The sequence below is a fragment of the Eurosta solidaginis genome, chromosome 2 (assembly GCF_040869045.1).
Source record: "Eurosta solidaginis isolate ZX-2024a chromosome 2, ASM4086904v1, whole genome shotgun sequence".
NCBI lineage: Eukaryota > Metazoa > Arthropoda > Insecta > Diptera > Tephritidae > Eurosta > Eurosta solidaginis.
Genome location: NC_090320.1, coordinates 242,747,636 through 242,752,590, shown reverse-complemented (window position 1 = coordinate 242,752,590; position 4,955 = coordinate 242,747,636).

Here is a 4,955-nt window from a genome sequence, read left to right as displayed (position 1 = left end):
AATGAAGTCCGTGTTGGAGAAGCACACAAATGAAAACGAAGTAGAAGAGTGGAGAAGGGTACGGAGAGGAGGAAGTAAAAGAGCTCTCTCGCAGTACCGTGCAGCACTAAGAATTTTAAAACGCTTGGGAGCAGTGGTCGACCCAACAGAAGTGGAGGTCGAGCGCTTGGAATAGGCCCATGAGGCGGTAGAAGTAGGTCGAAGGCAGTTCAAAAGGTTTGCTGCGAGAAACCCTCGGTTCTGCAACCGGTACGAGGAGGAAGAAGCGTCGAATGGCAGAATGAAGAGGCAACCTTCGGCGGAAGGCGACAAGCCTGCTTTCAAGAGGCAGAAAGGACCCAGTCCTAGAGCCGCGAGGCATGGCAGTCGCATATACAAGACAAATAGACCCAAAGCTGTAAGGCAGATGGGCCCCAATAGCGAGGTAGAAACTACCTCGAAAGCTGCGAGTCAGAGGGAAGTTCCAGACGGAAGTAGGCGATAAGCCAACGGGAGATAACGCTAAGACTCCGGCTTTCTCGGAGGTGCGAAAGGGAGTTAACACTAATACTCCGGCTTTTCCCGAGAAGATGAGTGATATGGCAAGCAGTCACTGACTGTGGCGCTGGTTGATCCTAGCAGTCCTTTCGGACAAATATGTATATGTTTTACTCTGCACTTTAGCTATGTAACAAAGGGGCACGGGGAAAATAAATACACGATTTGATTTTGGGTTTAAATAAAAGGATTATAATTTAATTTCACTTGTTTTTCTTTGCACACATCAATTTAAACAAAGGAAATATATGAGCCGTTTATTTTGAAAGTGGCATAAGTCATTTCATGTCGTTCAGGTTCAGTGGTATTTTGTTTGTATCTCTCTTCGCCTCCAGTTTTTTAGAGTCCAATATCCAAAAGATGCAATTCCTATTATTATTTTATAATTGTAGAACCATCTATATATGCATTCGTTCAAAAATAACAATGCATTTAAGACCATGAGTTGGAAATGACTTATGCCACTTTCAAAATAAACGGCTCATATATATGTATATAATATAAGACGACTGTGGGCGGGCGATCAAAGAGAACGGCGAACGATGCTAGCGGGTTTGTAGTTTTAAGTAAACTGATCATTGTTTACTATATAGTTTGGCAGCTTAAGTAGAGGTTATGTTGCGAATAGAGTGGAAGGCAGTGGACTAGGCAGTCGAATGTCATATAATGAAGGAATGGTGTTCGGAGATTTTTCAAAGTTAAAAAAAAAAATGATAAAAGCTTTAATATAAATAAAACTATTGTTTTAATAACAACAAAAACGCCATATATATTCTGTATACATAAATTTGTAAGGATTATCTCACTTTAAAATTTGAATTAAATAATCTAAAGTTTTTTTTTGAAACTGAGTCGAGAACTGTGCGTGTGAATGTGCGAATTTTTACCGATCAGCTGTTAGTTGCGCTACTTGGTAAAATTTACAATGAAACTGATTAACTGCGTGGTGGTGGTTGCAGCCACAGCTGAGCTGCCTGCGCTTGGCCGCACTGGCCGGGTGTTGCCAGACGGATCATGTCTTCAACATGCTACTGTAAATTGTCCGCAATTAATTTTTCTATATCTTTTTTGATGTTTGTTGTTGATAATTTCAGAAGCGCTTCTCAATGCTGATATGTAACTCTATTTCTGTTATTTGTTTTTATTTGCTTAAAGAATGAAAAGGAGCTTTCACAAATGTACGTACTACCAAACATTGAATACAATTTTAAAACTCCTTGACGCAGCAAGGGTTATTTCTCCTTGCTTACAACTTTCCAAAAATCAATGCCTTTTAAATCTAGTAACTGTAGTTCAGAGTCGCATTGTAAGTCGCATAGCTCCATTTGGAGTTCTGGGCTCTGCTCATTTGCATCGCATGTCACGGGTACGATCCTTTTTTCAGGGAAGTAGACCAGAGACGGGTGGGAATGGGATTAGGACTAAAACTGGGGCTGAGACGCGGAGTGGTACTGGGACTGGGACTCGTAATGGGACTGGAACAAAATACATACCACCCTCTGGGACTGGCAATAAGGGATGAAGAGGAATGAGAAGAACTTGAGAGCAGAGAAAAGAGAAAAGGAGAAGAAGACTGTCATCGGGTTCTGAACTATATTCCAAGTTTCAAGCTAGTAGCTTATCGGGAAGTAACTTAAATTTCGATTATAAAATTCCGTTCGCTACGCAGAGTCAAGCTAAATAAAACCGTTTAAAAAAAACCCGGCTATTATTTATTATATTCTATTAGATAAACGAGTGATAATCTTAAGTTATCTTCTCCGGTTAATAATGGTGAAACAAAGCATGCATGTACTTCAAACTTATCACTATTATGTACATATATTCCATATTCAATTTTTAAGTTCAAGTGATACGAAATAAAGTTTTGTCAGTGCACGTCTATTCTTCATTTTGTTTTATAAAAAAATAGCTACACCCATTCTGCGAGCAGAAATGGCGCTGGCACGTACACAAACCCAGTCGGACTTGGTAGATTTCAAAATTAACGCTTTGAATTATTTTCTTGAACGCATTTAAAAATATTTCTACATGCGTTCAATTCAAATTTAATTTAATTATTAAATAAATCAAACAAAGCTTCATTGTTTTCGTACAGGTGAAACAAAAATATACCCAACAAGTAAGGAAGGTTAATTTCGGGTGTAACCGAACATTACATACTCAGTTGAGAGCTATGGTGACAACATAAGGGAAAATAACCATGTAGGTCAATGAACCGAGGGTAATCCTGGAATGTGTTTGCATGACATGTGTATCAAATGAAAGGTATTAAAGAGTATTTTATGAGGGAGTGGGCCATAGTTCTATAGGTGAACGCCATTTAGGGATATCGCCATAAAGGTGGACCAGGGGTGGCCCTAGAATTTGTTTGTACGATATGGGTATCAAATGAAAGGTGTTAATGAGTATTTTAAAAGGGAGTAATCCTTAGTTCCATAGGTGGAAGCCGTTTCGAGATATCTCCACAAAGGTGGACCAGGGGTGACCCTAGAATTTGTTTGTAGGATATGGGTATCAAACGAAAGGTGTTACTGAGCATTTTAAGAGGGAGTGGGCATTAGGTCTATAGGTGGACGCCTTTTCGAGATATCACCATTAGGGTGGGCCAGGGGTGACTCTAGAATGTTTGTGCGATATGGGTATCAAACGAAAGGTGTTACTGAGCATTTTAAGAGGGAGTGGGCATTAGGTCTATAGGTGGACGCCTTTTCGAGATATCGCCATTAGGGTGGGCCAGGGGTGACTCTAGAATGTGTTTGTACGATATGGATATCAAATTAAAGGTATTAATGAGGGTTTTAAAAGCGAGTGTCCCTTAGATGTATATGTGAAGGCGTTCTCGCGATATCGACCAAAATGGGGACCAGGTGATCCAGAAAATCATCTGTCGGGTACTGCTAATTTATTTATATATGCAATACCACTAACAGTATTCCTGCCAAGATTCCAAGGGCTGTTGATTTCGCCTTGTAGAACTTTTTCATTTTCTTCTACTTAATATGGTAGGTGTCACACCCATTTTACAAAGTTTTTTCCAAAGTTATATTTTGCGTCAATAAACCAATCCAGTTACCATGTTTCATCCCTTTTTTCGTATTTGGTATAGAATTATGGTATTTTTTTCATTTTTCGTAATTTTCGATATCGATAAAGTGGGCGTGGTTATGGTCGGATTTCGGCCATTTTTTATACCAAGATAAAGTGAGTTCAGATAAGTACGTGGGCTAAGTTTAGTAAATATATATCGGCTTTTGCTCAAGTTATTGTGTTAACGGCCGAGCGGAAGGACAGACGGTGGACTGTGTATAAAAACTGGGCGTGGCTTCCACCGATTTCACCCATTTTCTCAGAGAACAGTTACCGTCATAGAATCTATGCCCCTACCAAATTTGAGAAGGATTGGTAAATTTTTGTTCGACTTATGGCATTAAAAGTATTCTAGACAAGCTAAATGAAAATGGGCGGAGTCACGCCCATTTTAAAATTTTCTTTTATTTTTGTATTTTGGTGCATCATATCATTACTGGAGTTGAATTTTGACTTAATTTACTTATATACAGTAAAGATATTAAATTTTTTGTTAAAATTTGAATTTTAAAAAATTTTTTTTTAAAAAGTGGGCGTGTTCTTCATCCATTTTTGCTAATTTTTATTTAGCACATATATAGTAATAGTAGTAACGTTCCTGCCAAATTTCATCATGATATCTTCAACGACTGCCAAATTACAGCTTGCAAAACTTTTAAATTACCTTCTTATAAAAGTGGGCGGTGCCACGCCCATTGTCCCAAATTTTACTAATTTTATATTCTGCGTCATAACGTCAACCTATCTACCAAGTTTCATCGCTTTAGCCGCCTTTGGCAATGAATTATCGCATTTTTTCGGTTTTTCGAAATTTTCGTTATCGAAAAAGTGGGCGTGGTTATAGTCCGATATCGTTCACTTTAAATAGCGATCTGACATGAGTGCCCAGGAATCTACATACCAAATTTCATCAAGATACCTCAAAATTTACTCAAGTTATCGTGTTAACGGACAGATGGACGGACGGACATGGCTCAATCAAATTTTTTTTTCGATACTGATGATTTTGATATATGGAAGTCTATATCTATCTCGATTCCTTTATACCTGTACAACCAACCGTTATCCAATCAAAGTTAATATACTCTGTGAGCTCTGCTCAACTGAGTATAACAAAGTAAGGGTGTTTAGATTTGGGTATAACCGAATCTTATATACTCAGTGTGAGTTTGAATTGTACTGTTCATTTCAGATAAATTAATTTTTGAATTTTGTTACGAGGGATTTATTTTTTTTATTGAGGCTATAGAAATGTTTTGTAATGTTTGATCGGAATAGGGGCGTGGCACCGCTCATTAAAAAAATCTCCCCTAATTTCTTCTTACAAT